This window comes from Macaca thibetana, chromosome 5 (genome assembly GCF_024542745.1).
Source record: "Macaca thibetana thibetana isolate TM-01 chromosome 5, ASM2454274v1, whole genome shotgun sequence".
NCBI lineage: Eukaryota > Metazoa > Chordata > Mammalia > Primates > Cercopithecidae > Macaca > Macaca thibetana.
In genome coordinates this window covers 159,408,857-159,431,592 of record NC_065582.1, presented here as the reverse complement: position 1 = coordinate 159,431,592, position 22,736 = coordinate 159,408,857, and the positions used below count along the sequence as shown (strand labels likewise).

General features: G+C 37.2%; 1 long non-coding RNA gene across 1 annotated transcript in view; it reads left to right on the top strand.

The window, feature by feature from the left end:
- The window catches only part of LOC126954357 (uncharacterized), a 60,046-nt gene extending 37,895 nt beyond the window's left edge, over nucleotides 1–22,151 (top strand). The window contains exons 2-3 of the long non-coding RNA XR_007725602.1: nucleotides 5,460–5,584; nucleotides 21,983–22,151. This is a non-coding gene — a long non-coding RNA (uncharacterized LOC126954357). The remainder of the gene's footprint in view (nucleotides 1–5,459; nucleotides 5,585–21,982) is intronic.
- Nucleotides 22,152–22,736: the final 585 nt, after the last annotated feature.

Here is a 22,736-nt window from a genome sequence, read left to right as displayed (position 1 = left end):
TATATTTCATATATTTTATAGAGCATGTAACATAATACACTTGGAATGAGCATTTTCATGTAATTTCACAAAGTAAAAAGTTATTTGCCCATTTAGAAGTGTTATTGTAACTCTCTTAACTGGTTAAGATTCTGTATTACTAATAGTAAGACATCCTAATTCTTCCGTCTAATTTTGGATATTTGTGGTGAGTGAGAAAAGATACAAAAATAACATCAGATCTTGTATTGCTTTCATACAATGTGAACAACAAAATGTAATTATTTTCAGTGACAGAGATGGCTTACTTATTATATTCTCAAAATAATCAAATTAAAAAATATGCCATGTGGAATGTCACATATGTAAAGCAATACAAGTTCCATGTGAATGTTACATTTCTGGAAGGTTTTATTGGAGAACCTGGGAGAAAACTTATGAAAATGGAGCTAGAATACCTACCGAGTAGAACTAAATGAAAACAAAAAAGTACCAGTTTCTACAAATTCACATTTATAAACAATCACGACTCAGAAACCCAAATAAAAAGAAATAATAAACTGCCTAATTCTAACATCACAACTGTTCTAAAATATCAGTAAAATGTAAATTTTACTAAAAGGTAAATATAACAAAATAACTTCATTTCAGTTCAATGTTATCACTGCTAACTATCCCAATAATTTGAAAAACAATCGATAAGAGTGGTAATATTGCTTATTTACCACCAGGAAACATCCTTAGATTGTCCTCTCTAGCATGTGTCTCCGTGTAAATTCTGCCCCACTTTATACTCATTCATTCTTTCTGTCTTTTCCTCAGTGATTCAAAAATATTTATAAAGTGGCTAGTATATGCCAGTCACTGTTTTGGGGTGCCAACGTAGAGCTATGAGCAAGAAAGAAAAACTCAATACTTTCTTGAAGCGTGTCTTCCAGTGGAGGAATTAACAAATACATAGGATTGTTTTAGTTATAGGTAAACGTTATAGGTATACGTTATAGGTATAGTTATAGGTAAACGTTATTTTAAAAATGGCTGGGCGCGGTGGCTCACACCTGTAATCCCAGCACTTTGGGAGGCCAAGGCAGGCAGATCACCTGAAGTCAGGAGTTTGAGACCAGCCTGGTCAACATGACGAAACCCCGTCTCTACTGAAAATACAAAAATGAGCCTGGAGTGGTGGCACGTGGCTAAAATCCCAGCTACTCAAGAGGCTGAGGCAGGAGAATCACTTGAACTCAGGAGGAGAGGTTGCAGTGAGCCAAGATTGCACCATTACACTCCACTCCAGACTGGGTGACAGAGCTAGATTCTGTCTCAAAAAAAACACAAAAAACAAAAAACCTGGGCCACTTGTATCCGTTTGCTAGGTCTGCCATAACAGAGTACCACAAATTGAGTGTTTTAAAGAACATATATTTATGCCCTCGACATAACATATATTTATTTTCTCGAGGCTAGAAGTCCTAGATCAAGGTGTCAGGTTGATCTTGGTTGGTTCTTTCTGAGGGCTGTGAAGGGAGAGAATCTGTTCCTTGCCTGTCCTTTAACTTCTGTCAGTTTCTCTGTTATCTTATTTTATTTTATTTTTTGGCTGGTAGAAGCATCACCCCAAATATCTACTTCCGTCTTCACATGGCATCCTCTCTGTGTGGGTGTCTCTGTGTCCAAATTTTCCCTTGTTGTAAGGACCTAAGTCATGCTGAATTACGGGTTTACCCTAATGCTTTCATTTTCACTTAATTACCTCTGCAAGTAACCTGTTTCAAATAAGGTCACCTTCTGACATACCAGGGTTAGGATTTCAACATATTTCTTTAGAGGACCACAGTTTAACCCATAGCAATCATTGATTACAGACTGACTGGGAGGGAGGGATGCAGGCAGTTTGAGCTGGGTGGCACTGGCCATGTCTTCAAAGTGGCAGCAGCCAGATGAAAGAAGTAGACTCAGAGCTTTTCTTGAAAGGCAAAGCAAGTGCAAAGGATGCAGGCTGGAACAGGCTTGCAGGGTCTTAGGAGCAGACAGGGTGCTGTAGTTGGAGTAGCCATGTAAAGGAGAGGAGTGTGTAAGGAGATCAGAGAAGCAGGCAGGGCTCAGACTATGGGGTTCTTCAAAGGCCATGAGAAAGAATTTGGAGTTACTGTAATTTTAAGAGTCAGCAGCTAGAAGATTTTAAAATAGGAAGTGATGTGATCTGATATCTATTTTAAAAGCCTACAGTGTGGCTGACACCTCTCTTGTCTCTCAGGCAGGGCCATCTAATCTTTTCAGCTCTTTGTAATCTCTCTTTTTCTCAACACGTAGATCATTGATAGTTCTCACTCCATGGACCTGTTAGCAGAAGTGAAGGAATCAAACAGTTAGGTTTCTATGTTCACCCAGAAGCCTCCACTCTTATCTTTATAAAATATCTTTCTGTCAAAGTGGTAGGCTAATTGGTTGCTATACTTGGTATCATTTTATTTTATATACATTTAAAAAGCTTAGAGACTAAACTCTTCATATATTTGTGTGTGTGTGTGTTGCTTGTGTGTGTGTGTGTGTTTAACACAGAGCTTAATTCATTCTCCTAGGTTTAGGCTGAATGTCACCTCTTCTTTGATGCTTACCTGAATGTTCCCACAGCATTTGTTGCTTCCTTTACAGTGCAAACCTGAATTTTCACACTTTTCATATATTACTGTACCTATTTGTTATCTGGTGTCCTGGATAGTCTGCAAGCTCCTTTAGATCCGGAACTTTGATTTTATTTATTTTTCTTCTATTTGTAACTGCTAGTTGCACAATCTCTGACAATAGAAAGAAACAAATGCATTTGGATGATTAGAATACATCTCTTAGAGCTGTTTTCCAAAAGAACTACATTTCATACCAACCACTAAAGTTAAAGGCACTGATAAACAACAAAATTTTACCACAGACTTGTAGTGGTTTTATCAACAATGAAATTTTAACCACAGACTTGTAGTGTTTTCATTGTATCCATCCAAAACTTTCTAGATGAAACATCTTCGTTACAAAAGTAACTTGCTTTTTTTTGAATTTGGTGTTTGTCATTTGCACAAACTGGAATCTTTGAATCCTCTTCAGTGGGTATCTCTGATTCCTGCTTCTCAGAATAACTTTCATTAAAGATCTTCCTTCCCTTCAGTTCCCAATGGAGGGCGTGAGATGTATCCATTATTAAATTATTTATTTAAAACTTTTCAGACCTTCTGTTTATTATGCATATGAAACTTCAAGTTTTGATTATAAACTTGTAAACCTGTGACACTTGTAAATCTTGACACCTGCTTTAAGAAGAAGGAGATGGAATTGTTTTGAGTGCTTGTGCTATGATTATTTTGCTCTCTTGGGTATTTAGACACGAATGAGACTGGCTTTCTGGAAGCATAAATTCTATCGATGCTACTTATGCCCTGTGAACTGCATGGACTTTACATAGTTTGCAACTTGTGTGTCCTAGACTTTAATAGTCCCTTTTCTTTCCACAGAGCTGCATTTGTTGTAAAAAATACAATAGCTTGTTAGTAACAACTTAAACAAAGATAAAGATTACTTCATCCCAAATTCATTGAATTTCTGCAATGTACTAAGCATAAGGAAGGCAGGAATAAATACAGGAATACTAGGGTGACCAGTTCATCCAGGTTTGCCCAGTACTGTCCCAGTTCTGGTACTGAAAATCCTGTACCCCGAGGAACCCCTCAGTCGCAGTCTAACTGGTCATCCTAAGTCTTAACAATTTAAATTTAATGATAAAAATCAGCTTTTTAATCCTATAAAAATTCCTTTTCCTTCCCAGCTTTTTCTCCAAAACATATAGTGTATAAAAGAAAACAAAATAAAATGTTCCTAAAGTGTATATAAAGAAAATAAGAATAAGGGATATTTAGATGATGTCTGTTTGGTTAAAGAAATGCTGTGATGTTCCATACCTTTTCTTGAAGACTATCACCTAGTCTGTTAGAAGACCATTGACTCATTGGTGCTTGAGTGGAAATAAGAGGAAAACTGCTGTCAAGGTAAAGAGGCAAAAAATACAGGACAGTCCTGGGTACTACATGACAGCCTTTACTTTAAGTGCCCCTTCTCCGTGAGTTTTGAAGAACATCAAGTGTTCTTTCAAAAGGGCATAAAACATTTAGAACCCAGTTCCATCTCTATACACCTGTGTGACCTTTACCAAGGTTCTGTTTTTCTCTCCGAATCCTACTTTCTGAACTATTAAAGGGAGGGGTTTGACTACTTACACATTTGTAGTGAGGTTTAAATAGTATAGAATTTCCAAAAGTATCTGCATTTAGACCAAAATAGGTACTCCAGAAAAGTTAAATATTAAAATCTTACATATTAGCATGGGGCTCAACCCAAGTGCTATCTTCTCTTTGGCCTTTCCTAACACCCTGGCAAAGTGAACATCCCTTCATTTCCCCTTGTCCCTGTCCATAATCTATCCTGGTAATTTCAGGACTTTATTATACTGATTTAATTAGTAGACTCGTTTATTTCCATTTCTGCTGCAAGATTCTTGAGAATAGTTGCCAATAATCTATACTTCTGGTACTTCACATGGTGACAGGCACATAGTAGAGATTTAACACATTTTGAGACATTTATAATGGATGAAGACATGGAGAGAATGGTGATGGTAGAGAGACCACTCAGATAAGAAATTCAGATCATATTCTGAATACTTGAGAAAATAATACAAAATTGAACACTGCATCACTTTTTAACAAAACTTGCTTGTCTTTATGCAGGATACACATCCATTCATGTGGCCTTTCTACTTCAGTGGCCACCCATTGGATACAAGATAAAGTCCATAGTCTTCACCATTTGAGTCATTCCCCAAAGAGTCCATGCCTTGTCATTCATTTCACAATGCCTCTTTAATTGGTGATTCTTCTATATGAAACATCTTGCTTTCACCATTTCCAAACTACCAGCTTCCATTCCTGATCCACCTAATCAAATCTTGGTAATCCTTCGAAACCCAGTTTCAATATCATCATCTCCTTAAAGCTTTGCTGACCGACCCCAACCCTATCTCTCAAGGCCTAATTAAATATATTTTTTGTGACCCATACTATCTTTGCAAAATTTTTCCATTTCCTGTATCTCCCTATCTTACTGTTTTACCTTGAATGTGAAAGCTTATCCACGAGGGATGTTGACTCATTTCTTTTTATTCATTCCTTAGCCAGAGCCTGTTATGTAACATGTACAAAAATGGTCTTTGAATGAATATCTTTGCAACTGGAATTGGTACTAATAATGTTCCTTCTACTCCATTTCAAACAAGCCACACTTCACCCAGGTTATGCAGAGTGAATTGTTTTACTACAGCTACACTTATTTCTAGTGTGCTATTGCAAGCTTATGCAACACAGTTTATTGATGATAGGTTTAGAGTTTATTTGCTAGCAATACACTAGGGTTGTATTGATTTTGCCCATCCTTTTCACTAGATGTCAACTCGTGTGCTATTTTGATTCAAGATTCCATGTGGTTAGCTCTCATACTGGGTTCAAGTACACTGCCTGATTGAACCATCCTCTTCTAACTCAGAAATGGGAACATGAGTAAAAACCAGGTGAGTTCTCCACTTTCCTTCCACTTAAGTTTAAGTCATACCTTCTTCAACTAAGGTGAAACTTCCTGCCTGTGAATTATGTGTGTTTCTATTTTATACAGTGTAATCATCTATATAGACCTAAGTAAAGAGAGCATTGGACTCAGAGTCAGAGGCCTGTGGTTGAGTCATGCTTTGTCAGAAAGAAAGATAAAAATTCCCACCTCAGAGTGTTGTTAAAGGAATTAAACAATAATACAGAATAAACAGAGTATGTACTTTCTCCATTTCTGGGAATACATCTGATAGACGTGATCTCTAAAGAAGTACTTTTTTTTCCTAGTTAAACACCAAGACCTTCTTTTAGACAGAAAATATGTATTTTTGAGCACACAAAACTGAGCTTGTTTCTTGTGGTTTTAAAATATTCTGTTCTCTCTGTTTGTCATTTGCCTGTGAAGCGGTTATAAGAAAACATCCATCACCTTTGGTCTGGTTACATTAAGGCATATGTGTTCATTCTCTAGTATCTCAGAGCCAATGATGACTCTACTCATACTGCGGCAGATAGTCAAGCAACACGTGGTTAGCTAGATAAGTAACCAAAGTTGAGATTGTCTGGTTCTAAAACAATGTTTTTTCCTGTTAGAGCAAAATTACAGGACATAAAACGTCTGGGAGATAAATGAAATAATATGAGCCTCGCATTCAGGGGTCCCAATGTTACAACTATACAGCAACAATAGAACGCAGAGATAAATACAAGGCAGACTTTCCAAGATTAGGAAAACAGAATAAGGCAGTGAACAGAAATCTGAAATATTATTAACATTCTATGACTGTAATCAACCAGAAGAAACAAACGATGTGAGCAATAACAATAACAATGATAATAACAGAAATCAGTGGGTGATTATCCATCAAATGAAAAATGTAAGAAGGATTTTTTGTTTTTACTGGTATGAGTAAAGGGTTATCATCATTGGACTCTGAACAATCCTAGACTTGCTACGGAAGTTGATCTAGGATCTACCTGTCCTGGCACCATTTCTATGGACATGACAGAGTTCAGATGGATGAAAAATAATGTATTCCAGGAGCTAAGGGTTTTTCTTTTTAACTGTGCAACACCTGATCTATTGGACTGTACGTGTAGACCTAGAATTATGGTGTGTAAGTCAACTTAGGAGTCAAAAAGCTCTCCTAAGTTACTTACACATCTTAATTCTACATAACTGGAAAAAACATTAAAGATGGGTAAGAAACCAAGCAGTAGCTTCTCCATGTCAAAGTGAGCTGCACATACCCAGGTCTCATCCCTGACAGGTATATACTTTCTGTAGGTAAATTGAGTAAGGTTGATGGGATGAGAAGTTGTACATAGGTAGCTGCTGGACCTCCCACGGAGAAACAAAATGTCCAATTGCTGGGCCTGTAGTCTTCTATAAAGCTAAGTCAGTGCAGTGCTAAATTAAAAGCCTATTGTGTTGTTGCTAGCATGAACCAGGTGGTGTTTTGGTGAGGGTTTACAAAGGGTGTGAGTTTAGAGACCTTGAGAAGCAGATGGAAGCATTTCATATAGGCACAAAAGTACAAATTTTGTATTATAAGATGATGAAGGTAGAGATGCACGAGCACACTGGGGAAAGAGTTTGGTTGGGGCTGGGCGCTGTGGCTCAGGCCTGTAATCCCAGCACTTTGGGAAGCTGAGGCAGGCGGGTCACCTGAGGTTGGGAGTTCGAGACCAGCCTGACCAACATGGAGAAACCCTGTCTCTACTAAAAATACAAAATGAGCCAGGCGTGGTGGTGGGTGCCTGTAATCCCAGCTACTCGGGAGGCTGAGGCAGGAGAATCACTTGAACCTAGGAGGTGGAGGTTACAGTGAGCCAAGATGGTGCCATTGAACTCCAGCCTGGGCAACAAGAGTGAACCGCAATCTCAAAAAAAAAAAAAAAAAAAAAAAAAAAGAGTTTGGTTGGAGTGGGACGGCTCTCAAATTGTATTGCAGCTATCTGAATGAGAAAATGTGTACAGGAGCGGGGAGGAGCTCAAGGGGTGGGGTAGGGATGGAGTGTGGAGGAGACTGTAGAAAGAGGGATCAGCATTGAAAGAGACAGTGGTCTGAAGACAAAAGAAGATTTTGAACAGTAATATGGGAAAATCACTTGGGTTTCAATGGCAAAGCCATTTATTAGAAAATTTGGGTATCTGCATTCTGAGGTCACTAAGTGAGAATTTTATTTCTGGTTATCTCTGATATTGTGGGCAAATAATAACGTTCTTTTGTTCCTATGGTTTCCAAATTTTAACTTGATAGATGATTCTTCATCTTCTCAGGTGTGGATAAGCAATAGAGAACTTGATGAAGCTTATTATCTTTGTTCTTTAATACAGAAATGACAATTGTATGTAAAACTATGTTTTCTTTGAAAGTATTTCTTTTGTCCTTGAATATCTATAATTTCTAATTTGCTTAATTACCTCGCAAGGTTTGAAGGGTAAATGAGGGTTCTAACAGTCTAAAAAATAACTGAAAGTAAAGGAAATCCTGTGTTATGAGTGGGGTTTATCACAGTGTTTATCAAACACATGCTTATAAATCATTAGAGGCTGCAGCTCTGAGTTTACATCTTTGATGATGAATATATGTGCTGTGCATCTTGCTAACACTGCTCTAACTTTTGGATTCATTCCCGAAAATCTTTTGGGCCACAGAGACATCAAACAGAAGCAAGACTTTAGCCCATCATCCGTAATTAATTAGCTGTCTTGTGGAGGAAGTTCTTTCAATTCTCTGGGATCCTTTTTTGTTCATCTGAAAAATAGGTATACGTATTAGTGAAGCAATGGCTGTGAAATTCCAAACTGCCTTGGCAAAGATAATGCATTATATAGATACACTGTCTTTCAAACAATAGTTATCAATTTTCATCTTAAAACAAAATTAATCCCATACTTTAAATGAGTTATCTATACACATATGCACATATACATACACACAGAGAAATATATTATTTTGACTAGTTTGATGCTTTTTAATATCAGATATACTAATTGGTTGATTTTCCCCATTATCTTCATAGATTGTACAGTTTAAAACATCAGCTTTGTTCTGCTTTCCTGAATATGAATTGGAGGCTTTTCTCTAGGGAAAATGATTTAACCATAGATATTCAGAGTAAACATTTTCAGTGTGAAGAATGAGGCTCGCATAGTAACCTGCAGATAGAATTGGAGCTGATATTTGTGATGCGTTGATGTCTTTCATTGTAACAACGGTTAACAATCTAATAAAACATTTAATAGGGCATAATGAGTGATGGTGTGACTTGTTTAAGACGTCATGGAATTTACATCAATCTAAATTATAATTTTTTACTTATATTGAAAGTGCATGTTAGTATAATGATTTTATTCTATACTGTGTTCATATTTGGATGGAGAAAATGCTTCCTTGTGGGACTTGTCAGTTTAAGCAAAGACTTACTTGTCTTGTCCCTAAAATAAGAGGTATAAGATACCTTCCCAATCTCTGAATACGCAGTGTTGCAGTCCTTTTTGGGTTTTCTCATTATCCCTACAGTTGAGGACTTGTGGCCGCCTGCTGTGGAATAGGAAGCTAGAGAAGGAGTAAAAAGTAACCATGTGTAACTTCTGGTAGATCAGTTAGATACATTATTTAGCTGCTTTAAAGACAGGGAGAACTGTGTTAATTGGATGGATTTTTGTGACAGCCACATGGTAGGACAGGTGACTCACATTTCTTTGCCCAAAGCAAAGGAGTTACAAAGGCTGAATCATCAGATATTATTTTACTATCTCTTTGTATTTGTGTATGAAAGGAGGGACAGGATATTGCTTGTCTTCCATTAAAGAATAAGTTTAGAAACTAGAAAACGAGTCTTAAATAAACATTTAGTCATTTATTCATTGCCATCTAAGAGGGTTAGACATAATCTCATTCAGGGTCAGGGGGTTTTTGAGTCAGAAAATGGAAAAAAAAACTAATTTATATTCAGGTTTTAATTATTTTGCTTCTTAGGTAGCATAACTCTGGATTTTGTTTTCTTGTATTTTGGGAAAGAGATTTGAAGAGAGAATAAATTATTTCATTTGGCTGTTCCTCAGCAGACAATTCTGCAGGTAGTTTAGCACTTTTTCCCTTCAACATTTGTTCTGTTTGGGGTGAGGAGGCTTAAAAATATTTCTTGTAGTCATATGGAGAGTAGGTGTGAAGCAATTTTCACGCTATTAACACATTTCTTGACAGAATCTCACATTGGTCAAGAAATGGTAACAATTTTCAGGGAACTGAGAAGTGCATAACCTGGAGGTGATGCATGTTCTAGAGACGATTCAGGAAACGCTCAAGAGTTATATAATATTCTCTTTAAATAACTTGGATTGTCGTCAAAGAGTTTGACTGAATAGAATAACTAGAAGTATGTATTTCTATGTCAATTTATGTTCAGTTTTTAAAAATATTTCCCATTATGGATCAATGCAAATATTATGAGTCTAAACTGACAGAATAAGTTTTTCAAGGACAGAATTTGGTAAAAAGGTTAATTCTGATGTAATGGGTATCTTTAACATAAAATAGTGAAATGCAATGTCTCATTCAGAAAATGTAGATGGCTGTGAGACTGTGGCCTTAAAAGACACAGGATGAAAATACTATTTCCACCCAACAGGATATTCTGTTGCTTTTATTTTTTTAAAATCTATCTTTCCTTTTTCATGAGCTCTCAAATATTTATCTGGGAGTAACAGGGGGCAACTTTTGCAGATATATAAGATATCTTTTCTCATTATCAAATCTCATAAACAGCTTGAAATAAAAGCTTACCCAGAGAGTTTTGCAGCACGTTTTTCTTTGGCACCATCTTTGGTAAAAACATAAAACAGCCTCAGATTGGTAATTCTGCACATACAATGGCTGCAGACTGGTAAAGATACATGTGGGAAAAGTAAACCATTTATCAAAGGGCTGTTGAGTTATTTTTCCTCTTGTTGTTGGGTATTGCCACTGATTTGGTAAAAGAATCTCTGGACACTTAGGTAGTGCATTCCCTTCCAGGAAGCCATATCTATGAGAGTAAAATCTTTTTCTGTCTATAAGTTTGTACAAATAAAAATATACAAAAATATAAAAATGTTCCTGTACCCAGTTTCACAAATTTGAAAGAAGCTGCATTCTTCCTGGTGGCTTTGTCTTAGTAGCTTGGTGTACACAATGGCATGAACTCATTGGACTAAAAACAGTTGGATAATCCAGATTCTTCCACTTATTTTTGTTGAAGAGGGTGAAGTAGTGTGACTATTATACATAGTGTGGGCAAGTGCCTGGCGTGTATATTCTACAGGTTTGGAGATTGAGACATAGCTAACAAGAGTTCATACAAAGCTAGTTAAACAAGAAAGCAAAATGGAATCTGTTTCCTCATGATCTTAATACATTGTTGGAGAAATAGAGAACCTGTGTATGAAAACAAAAGAAAGTTCTTAAAGTGTAACTTTGGCTGTGACTTTCACCAGAAATAGTGACCTGCTAGGTGAGATGTACGAGCACATTACACTGAGATTTACATAGGATTTTAAACATTTTTTTACATTGCCTTGGATTTGTCATTTTGATACTGGATGTAATATTCATTTAATCTCTTTTGTCTATTAATTGGTGTGAAACGTGTTTTGACTACTAACCTGTGCCGTAATCATGACTCTTGGATGAGAGACATGAATGCAGCACTAAAGAAAGGTGGCCGGACTGGCCTAGTGGCTCAAGCCTGTAATCCCAGCACTTTGAGAGGTTGAGGCGGGCAGAACACGAGGTCAGGAGACTGAGACCATCCTGGCTAACACGGTGAAACCCCATCTCTACTAAAAATACAAAAAGAAATCAGCTGGGTGTGGTGGCGGGCGCCTGTAGTCCCAGCTACTTGGGAGGCTGCGGCAGGAGAATGGAGTGAACCTGGGAGGCGGAGCTTGCAGTGAACCGAGATTGCCCCACTGTACTCCAGCCTGGACCACAGAGTGAGACTCAGTCTCAAGAAAAAAAAAAAAAAAAAAAAAAAGGTAGACTAGAGATTAGAAAATTACTTTTTTCCCCACTCCTGGTCTGCTAACACTTTTCCTCCTTTATCTCATAGTTTAATATTTTCTTAAGGAGTGTTCTATTTGATTCTTAGGATTACAATGCCGACCACATGTGCTATGTTTTGGTTTTTAAATTCTAATCTTTCCTTTTGATTAATTTAATTGACACTTTGTTCATTTTTAAAGCTAATGACCTATTTACAAATTCTGGTAATATTGAAATGCACACAAAAAGAAAGTGTTGATCATTCAATAGTTTTCGTATAGAAATAAACATAATTTACATTAAAGTGAACAACTTTCTTAAGTCATTTAGACTTTTTTTTCAAGCTATGCCTTCTTTTTTTCTTAAATTATGCTTTAAGTTCTAGGGTACATGTGCACAACGTGCAAGTTAGTTACATATGTATACATGTGCCATGTTGGTGTGCTGCACCCATTAACTCGTCATTTACATTAGGCATTTCTCCTAATGCTATCCCTCCCTCGTCCCCCTATCGCACAACAGGCCTTGGTGTGTGATGTTCCCCTTCCTGTGTCCAAGTGATCTCATTGTTCAATTCCCACCTATGAGTGAGAACATGTGGTGTTTGGTTTTCTGTTCTTGCGATAGTTTGCTAAGGATGATGGTTTCCAGCTGCATCTGTGTCCCTACAAAGGACATGAACTCATCCTTTTTTATGGCTGCATGGTATTCCATGGTGTATATGTGCCACATTTTCTTAATCCAGTCTGTCATTGATGGACATTTGGGTTGGTTCTAAGTTTTTGCTATTGTGAATAGTGCCACAATAAACATACGTGTGCATGTGTCTTTATAGCAGCATGATTTATAATCCTTTGGGTATATACCCAGTAATGGGATGGCTGGGTCAAATGGTATTTCTAGTTCTAGATCCTTGAGGAATCACCACACTGTCTTCCACAATGGTTGAACTAGTTTACAGTCCCACCAACAGTGTAAAAGTGTTCCTATTTCTCCACATCCTCTCCAGCACCTGTTGTTTCCTGACTTTTTAATGATTGCCATTCTAACTGGTGTGAGATGGTATCTCATTGTGGTTTTGATTTGCATTTCTCTGATGGCCAGTGATGATGAGCATTTTTTCATGTGCCTGTTGGCTGCATAAATATCTTCTTTTGAGAAGTGTCTGTTCATATCCTTTCCCCACTTTTTGATGGGGTTATTTGTTTTTTTCTTGTAAATTTGTTTGAGTTCTTTGTAGGTTCTGGATATTAGCCCTTTGTCAGATGAGTAGATTGCAAAAATTTTCTCCCATTCTGTAGGTTGCTTGTTCACTCTGATGGTAGCTTCTTTTGTTGTGCAGAAACTCTTTAGTTTAATTAGATCCCATTTGTCAATTTTGGCTTTTGTTGCCATTGCTTTTGGTGTTTTAGACATGAAGTCCTTGCCCATGCCTATGTCCTAAATGGTATTGCTTAGGTTTTCTTCTAGGGTTTTTATGGTATTAGGTCTAACATTTAAGTCTCTAATCCATCTTGAATTAATTTTTGTATACGGAGTAAGGAAGGGATCCAGTTTCAGCTTTCTACTTCTAGCTAGCCAATTTTCCCAGCATCATTTATTAAATAGGGAATCCTTTCCCCATTTCTTGTTTTTCTCAGGTTTGTCAAAGATCAGATGGCTGTAGATGTGTGGTGTTATTTCTGAGGGTTCTGTTCTGTTCCATTGGTCTATATCTCTGTTTTGATACCAGTACTATGCTGTTTTGGTTACTGTAGCCTTGTATAGTTTGAAGTCAGGTAGCGTGATGCCTCCAGCTTTGTTCTTTTGGCTTAGGATTGTCTTGGCAATGCGGGCTCTTCTTTGTTTCCACATGAACTTTAAAGCAGTTTTTTCCAATTCTGTGAAGAAAGTCATTGGTAGCTTAATAGAGATGGAATTGAATCTACAAATTACCTTGGGCAGTGTGGCCATTTTCATGATATTGATCCTTTCTATCCATGAGCATGGAATGTTCTTCCATTTGTTTGTGTCCTCTTTTATTTCATTGAGCAGTGGTTTGTGGTTCTCCTTGAAGAGGTCCTTCACATCTCTTGTAAGTTAGATTCTTAGGTATTTTATTCTCTTTGAAGCAATTGTGAATGAGAGTTCATTCATGATTTGGCTCTTTATTTGTCTGTTATTGGTGTATAAGAATGCTTGTGACTTTTGCACATTGATTTTGTATCCTGAGACTTTGCTGAAGTTGTTTATCAGCTTGAGGAGGTTTTGGGCTGAGATGATGGGGTTTTCTGAATAGACAGTCATGTCATCTGCAAACAGGGACAATTTGACTTCATCTTTTCCTAACTGAATACCCTTTATTTCCTTCTCTTGCCTGATTGCCCTGGCCAGAACTTCCAACATATGTTGAATAGGAGTGGAGAGAGAGGGCATCCCTGTCTTGTGCCAGTTTTTAAGGGGAATGCTTCCAGTTTTTGCCCATTCAGTATGATATTGGCTGTGTGTTTGTCACAAATAGCTCTTATTATTTTGAGATACGTTCCATCAATACCGAATTTATTGAGAGTTTTTAACATGAAGGGCTGTTGAATTTTGTCAAAGTCCTTTTCTGCATCTATGGAGACAATCATGTGGTTTTTGTCTGTGGTTCTGTTTTTATTTGGATTACGTTTATTGATTTGTGTGTGTTGATCCAACCTTGCATCCCAGGGATGAAGCCCACTTGATCATGGTGGCTAAGTTTTTTGATGTGCTGCTGGATTCGGTTTGCCAGTATTTCACTGAGTATTTTTGTGTCGATGTTCATCAGGGATATTGGTCTAAAATTCTCTTTTTTTGTTGTGTCTCTGCCAGGCTTTGCTATCAGGATGATGTTGGCCTCATAAAATGAGTTAGGGAGGATTCCCTCTTTTTCTATTGATTGGAATAGTTTCAGAAGGAATGGTACCAGCTCCTCCTTGTGCCTCTAGTAGAATTCATCTGTGAATCTGTCTTGTCCTGGACTTTTTTTGGTTGGTAGGCTATTAATTATTGCCTCAATTTCAGAGCCTGCTATTGGTCTATTCAGGGATTCAATTTCTTCCTGGTTTAGTCTTGGAAGAGTGTATGTGTCCAGGAATTTATTCATTTCTTCTAAGTTTTCTAGTTTATTTATGTAGAGGTGTTTATAGTATTCTCTGATGGTGGTTTGTATTTCTGTGGGGTCGGTGGCGATATCCCCTTTATCATTTTTTTATTGCATCTGTTTGATTCTTCTCTCTTTTCTTCTTTATTAGTCTTGCTACTGGTCTATCAATTTTGTTGATCTTTTCAAAAAACCAGCTCCTGGATTCATTGATTTTTTGAAGAGGTTTTTTTGTGTCTCTATCTCCTTCAGTTCTGCTCTGATCTTAGTTATTTCTTGCGTTCTGCTAGCTTTTGAATGTATTTGCTCTTGCTTCTCTAGTTCTTTTAATTGTGATGTTAGGGTGTCAATTTTGATCTTTCCTGCTTTCTCTTGTGGGCATTTAGTGCTATAAATTTCCCTCTACACACTGCTTTCAATGTGTCCCAGAGATTCTGGTATGTTTTATCTTTGTTCTCATTGGTTTCAAAGGACATCTTTATTTCTGCCTTCATTTTGTTATGTACCCAGCAGTCATTCAGGACCAGGTTGCTCAGTTTCCATGTAGTTGAGCGGTTTTGATTGAGTTTCTTAGTCCTGAGTTCTAGTTTGATTGCACTGTGGTCTGAGAGACAGTTTGTTATAATTTCTGTTTTTTACATTTGCTGAGGAGTGCTTTACTTCCAACTATGTGGTCAATTTTGAAATAAGTGCGATGTGTTGCTGAGAAGAATGTATATTCTGTTGATTTGGGGTGGGAAGTTCTGTAGATGTCTATTAGGTCTGCTTGGTGCAGAGTTGAGTTCAATTCTTGGATATCCTTGTCAACTTTCTGTCTCGTTGATCTGTCTAATGTTGACAGTAGGGTGTTAAAGTCTCCCATTATTATTCTGTGTGAGTCTAAGTCTCTTTGTATGTCTCCAAGGACTTGCTTTATGAATCGGGGTGCTCCTGTATTGGGTGCATATATATTTAGGATAGTTAACTCTTCTTGTTGAATTGATCCCTTTACCATTATGTAATGGCCTTCTTTGTCTCTTTTGATCTTTGATGGTTTAAAGTCTGTTTTATCAGAGACTAGGATTGCAACCCCTGCCTTTTTTTGTTTTCCATTTGCTTGGTAAATCTTCCTCCATCCCTTTAGTTTGAGCCTATGTGTTTCTCTGCATGTGAAATGGGTCTCCTGAATACAGCAAACTGATGGATCTTGACTCTTTATCCAATTTTCCAGTCTATGTCTTTTAATTGGACCATTTAGTCCATTTACATTTAAGGTTAATATTGTCATGTGTGAACTTGGTCCTGTCATTATGATATTAGCAGATTATTTTGCTCATTAGTTGACGCAGTTTATTCCTAGCATCCATGGTCTTTTTATTTTGCAATTGCTGGTACTGGTTGTTCCTTTCCATGTTTAGTGCCTCCTTTAGGAGCTCTTGTAGGGCAGTCCTGGTGGTGACAAAATCTCTCAGTATTTGTTTGTGTGTAAAGGATTTTATTTCTCCTTCACTTAAGAAACTTAGTTTGGCTGGATATGAAACTCTAGGTTGAAATTTATTTTTTTAAAGAATGTTGAATATTGGCCCCCACTCTCTTCTGGCTTGTAGAGTTTCTGCTGGGACATCTGCTGTTAGTCTGACGGGCTTCCCTTTGTGGGTAACTCGACTTTTCTCTCTGGCTGCCCTTAATATTTTTTCCTTCATTTCAACTTTGGTGAATCTGACAATTACGTGTCTTGGAGTTGCTCTTCTCTAAGAGTATCTTTGTGGCGTTCTCTGTATTTCCTGAATTTGAATGTTGGTCTGCCTTACTAGGTTGGGGAAGTTCTCCTGGATGATATCCTGAAGAGTGTTTTCTAGCTTGGTTCCATTCTCCCCATCACTTTTGGATACACCAATCATACGTAGATTTGATCTTTTCACATAATCCCATATTTCTTGGAGACTTTGTTCATTTCTTTTTACTCTTTTTTCTCTAGACTTCTCTTCTCACTTCATTTCATTCATTTGATCTTCAATCGCGAATACTCTTTCTTCCAGTTGATTGAGTTGGTTACTGAAGCTTGTGCATTTGTCACGTAGTTCTTGTGTCATGGTTTTCATCTCTATCAGGTCGTTTATGGACTTCTCTGGATTGATTATTCTAGTTATCCATTTGTCAAATCTTTTTTCAAGGTTTTTAGTTTATTTGCTCTGGGTTCGTAGTTCCTCCTTTAGCTCTGAGAAGTTTGATTGACTGAAGCCTTCTTCTCTCAACTCGTCAAAGTCATTCTCTGTCCAGCTTTGTTCTGTTGCTGGCGTGGAGCTGCGTTCCTTTGGAGGGGGAGAGGCACTCTGATTTTTTGAATTTTGAGCTTTTCTGCACTGCTTTTTCCCCATCTTTGTGGTTTTATCTACCTTTGGTCTTTGATGATGGTGATGTGCAGATGGGGTTTTGGTGTGGATGTCCTTTCTGTTTGTTAGTTTTCCTTCCAACAGTCAGGACCCTCAGCTGCAGGTCTGTTGGAGTTTGCTTGAGGTCCACTCCAGTTAGGCTGCTCCCAGTTAGGCTCTCCCAGTTAGGCTACTCGGGCGTCAGGGACCCACTTGAGCAGGCAGTCTGTCCGTTTTCTCAGATCTCAACCTCTGTGCTGGGAGAATCACTACTCTCTTCAAAGCTGTCAGACAGGGACATTTACATCTTCAGAGGTTTCTGCTGCTTTTTTTTTTAGCTATGCCCTGTCCCCAGAGTTGGAGTCTACAGAGGCAGGCAGGCCTCCTTGAGTTGCAGTGGGCTCCACCCAGTTCGAGCTTCTGGGCCTCTTTGTTTACCTACTTAAGCCTCAGCAATGGCAGGCGCCCCTCCCCCAGCCTCACTGCCACCTTGCTGTTAGATCTCAGACTGCTGTGCTAGCAATAAGAGAGGCTCCGTGGGCGTGGGACCCTCTGAGCCAGGTGTGGCATATAATCTCCTGGTGCGCCATTTGCTAAGACCCTTGGTAAAGCGCAGTATTAAGGTGGTAGTGACCAGATTTTCCAGGTGTTGTGTGTCATGGTTTCCCTTGGCTAGGAAAAGGAATTCCCTTCCCCCTTGCGCTTCCCAAGTGTGGTGATGCCTCACCCTGCTTGGGCTCTTGCTCCTTGGGCTGCACACACTGTCCTGCACCAACTGACCGACACTCCCCAGTGAGATGAACCTGGTACCTCAGTTGGAAATACAGAAATCACCCATCTTCTGTGTTGCTCACGCTGGGAGCTGGAGGCTGGAGCTGTTCCTATTTGGCCATCTTGGCTCATGATAGGTTTTCTATGCCTTCTAACTTATCAAAGGTGATACTATATTGAGTTAGTGGACAGCCAACTTAAAAAATGAAATAGAACAGAATAGAAAATGTCATAAATCAGAATGCATGTAATATGAGTAAATGTATTAATGAAAGTCTTCTTTTGTTTGCTTGTGTGTATATGAGTGTGTATGTGTTTGTGTGTCTACCATCTGATGTAAACCTTATTTCTTTCTGCAGTTCATAATCAAATAAGTTTGAAATCTAATGACTTAGGCAGTTGTTTCAACAGATGAAATCCAGTCTTAATATGAGAGACCAGAAATGGAGACCCCAGTTATGGATAATTACAGTTGAAAATAAGATAAGATGAGGGCCTAGAAAGGAAAGAGAAAACAAGGGTAAGATAAATAATGGGAAGCACACAGAGAAAGGAACTGAGAGAATAGATTTGTGCTTAAAGGCTGCTGCTGAAGACACTCTTCTGCTCTTGACTCATTTGAGCATTTGTGACCTAAGACAGGCAATGAAAACAGAGTTCTACAAGACTAGGGATGGCCTTTACACAGTGAAATGGGAGATGGCCTGAGATATGATTGCAGCATCTCCTCCCCCTTCCAAAAAAGACAGCACAGAGAATGGACTGTGGGCTTTATACCCTTTGTAAAGCCTTGTACCCCTTAAGAAATGCACTGACTTCTAGGTTAGGCCATATCCAAAGTACATACCAGTCCTTATTTCTCCCTGTTTGAGCCATTTAACCCCTCTGTGACTCAGATTTTCCATGAGTTGGAAACTGAGTTGTTGGATAACATGCTTCAAAATTCCCTTCTAATCTTTAGAGTTATGTTTTATATGGAGATGACTGAAAGAGCAACAACAACAACAACAAATTTTGATAGGAAGATAGTGGTAGCAAGTTGAATGTAGGGACACATGTATAAGTGGGATGATATTGGAGCTCAGAGTTCAAAATCAGCTTCCTGCTTCAAAAATTTTCCAAAAGTCTGACTGAGAAAAAGTATAATAGTACCACTTATTAATTATTTGCTATTTTCCAGATGTAATGCTTACCTCTTACATTTTTCATTCAGTCAATAACTTCCATGTCATAAATATGATTCATATCATAGGTATGAATTTAACAATAACTTCCATATCTATGATATGATTAGCCTTGCATAAATATCTAGGACAGAAGGTAACTAAGTGATTAATTACCAGAGTCAGAGTCCAAATCTAGCTTTGTGTGATTATAAATCCTTTGCTCTTCCCTGTTATATCATGCCAAGTTCATTTTTTGAAGCCTAATTAGGAATAGCTTTCAGGGTATTGAGAATCTGTACTGATTATCTCAATATTCAAAATTTTAAAGCATTCACTTTATAATGGTCATATGCAGTGACCAATGTAATATGAGGCACAGAGGGTAAAGAGTCAGAAAATACGGTCTTCAACGTCAGTTCCATCTATTAGGGAGAGCTTTGGTGAGTTGCATAAACCCCTAGTTACAATTATTTTTTAATCTTTAAAAGACACTAAAAATCAGTTTTTAAAACCTGTTCTATGTGCCTCAGGATTGTAACTGTGATAAAGCAAATTCATTTACTTGAAATCATTTTGTATTGTATAAAGCAATGGATAAATGAATAGCATACTATTTAATTAATTCTTGGATTTACTTATGTTCTGCAGCAGGAGAGAAGCTCTATAAAATGATGAGACGAAAATTGTTAAGATTTTTTATTTTAAATTTTGCATCTATATAAAATAATAATAGAAACCATGTCAATTGTTAAATAGAAAGATAGTCGCATTATAAACATTCAAGTGAGAAACACTGAATGTTTATATGAGGTGGTCTGAGGAAAGTTGCCTGATAGGCTGTGCTCTGAGATTAAAACAGAAACACAATGAGAATCAGTAAGACACGGAATGGGAAGATTGAGATCAGGTGACTTGGATGGCCGATGGCAGAGCAGTTTGATAAAAGGCAAGCAAGATAAAAGATACAGAATCAAAGCAGGAACTGTTTATCCTCAAAGATGAGGTGTAATGGCATTTTGACCACGAAAGATGTGGTTGTTGTTATATGGAAAAAAAATCCATAAAGGCCTTTAAGCCAACATGTTATTGTAGGACAAGAGAGAAACAAGTTGTGAATTTTATTGAAAGAGGTTTGAAAAAGAAAATCAATTTTTTTTTTTTTTTTTTAATCAAGTGCTGGTTCTCCCTCTCTTTGTATTCTGTGTGAAGTACTAGTTATGTGTCTAAACTCTACGCAGGGTCATAAGAAGATCAAGCTTTGAGTACTTGTGTTGGTAGAAGAAGTTGGGCAAATTCCATCCTTCATATTTTTTTTATAAAAATGAAAATTGCCTTGTTAGACTGAATTTTGAAAATCAAGTTACCAGGGCTACATTAGACCATTTTTAGTAACTTTAAAAAATAAGATACAGAATGCAAAACACCATGGAGAATTTAGAAAGTTTTAATGCAAAATGCTTTAGAAATTAAAACTCAGGATTCATAGCAGGTACAAAGATGGTTTTATATACATTTTAATGGGTAAGAAAAGATACTGGCAAATCAAATAGGAGCATGACATTGACAATAGGTTAGCTAGTGAAATGATGCGGCTATTTTATGACAGACACAATATCAGGTGAGAAAAAAGATATTTAAGAAAGCATTGCTTTTAAAAATAATTTTACTACTATAAGCCACTTTTACTACTAATATAGATAATTATAATAATATATCAAAAATAGCTCACTTATTATCTTCTGTGCATAAAATTTTGTAAAAATGTTTTGCATGCACTAGGTCTATTTATCACAACACAGAGAAGTTCATATTTTTTGTTTATAAAAAAAGTTCATATTTCTTGTTGACTTTTGATGAGCAACCTGAGGCTGGATCAGGTAGTGTTTTAGTTTGCCCAGTTACATTGCTAGATTCTGTAAATGTCTAAGCCAGGGAACAAAACTTTTTCTCTTTATGTTCAAAGACCATAGGTTTTGTCGTTGCTGTTGTTTTGGCTGTACATTCAACTTACAAAGAAAGCAGAAAGTCATGTGTTTGTAAAGAAGGTAACAATAGTGTGCAAAAGGCCTGGTGTTGAGGGACAGGGACCTTAAATGCTAGCCTTGTGTCTTTCCTATAGCTAGTGCTTAACTTGGGTGAATAATGTAACTGCTCTGCGAGAGTGTCAATTTAGCATAATGCTCTCTGCTCTCAAGCAGTACAAGTGCATAGTTCTAGGAAAAGCCTATTTGAATCATCACATGCATAAACTCACATTTCTGAAACAGGCCTTAGTGATGGGAAAAATGGCATTGATTTCCAGTTTTAAAGTGAAAATAGTGCACAACTTGTGGTTCCAGGTTTATGATAGATGATAAAAACTGACAACCCTCCAGAATTAAACCCTCCAGCACTTAGAAATGTTGCAAAAAGTTTAACAAAATGTATATTAAATGTCACCTGAGCTGGAAATAAAGGAAGAAACGGAAGAAAAATAGGAAGAAAGAAAAGAAACTCTATGAATGCCTCAAACCAAGAGAGAAATGAAGGCCAGAGCAATTAAAATTTGAGCTTAGGATAGAGCTGCACTTGGGGTAAGGATAGGTGCATGTGGATGTAATTGTTTGTATTTTTTTACCAGTAGGATTGGGTTTTAATGCTGATTTCGGGGACAGAAAACTAAGACACAGACTTATAGCAGGCAGGGGGAGATAAAAGCAAAACCATTGTGTTTTCACTTTCAGTAAAATGTAGACTAAAAATCCACCCTCCACTTTGAGGAGGTGACTGAAAACCAGAGTTACAACAAAGATTTTTTTTTTTAAATCTGTAGTTTATCTGCTTTGCCATTTAGTCAACTAAAAAGAAGTCCAACTTGAGATTTAGAAAACCTATGTTTATACCTCCTTTAGATTTGTGGTTTGATTTTATACTGCCTGTGTGTTTTTATAACTCTTAGAACAAGGAGTGGGACAGAGGAAGTGGGAAAGAGACAAAAGGAGGGAGAGAAAAAGAAGGAGAAACTGAGAGAGAGAGGGATGTTGTCAAGAAGGCAGAGGAGGTAAAATGTGAAACTTCTGTGGGATTAGTGGAAGCAAATAAATGTAAAATTTATCTTGACAGGCATTCCCAAAGGGATTCCCAGGCCTAAGAGCTTAATGTAATAGAAATATATTCAGAAAGTCAATATAAAGTAAGCAAGCACACAATTATGAAAGAAGGATTTGAAACACTAACATAAGAGAGAATACGATGAATGAAAAACAAATTTGAAAAATATTGAAATAGACCTTCTATAAATTAAAAATATCCTAATTTAAAAAATGACATTGTTGAAGAGTTATTAGTGAAATTGAAGTAGATTATACAAAATGAAAAATATTAAAGAAAGAAAATATAAGAAGACTGAGGTCCAAGGAATAAAAATTTAGAAGATGCAACGTATTTCTAATAGTTCCAGAGGGAAATATTGTATTCAGAATATACTTCAGGAAATCTTTAAAGAAATCAGAGTTGACAATTTTCCAGAGCTGATTAAAGACAGGGATTCTTCATTACAAAAAATACCCAGTAAATGCTGAGAAAAACTGATTAAAATAATTCTATTTCCAGACAATATCAGTGTGCTCCTGCAAACACCAAAGTCAAAGATAATGTTTCAAAAGCAGCCAGAAAGAAAATTCAGCCTACCCATCAAGACAATTATTACATTA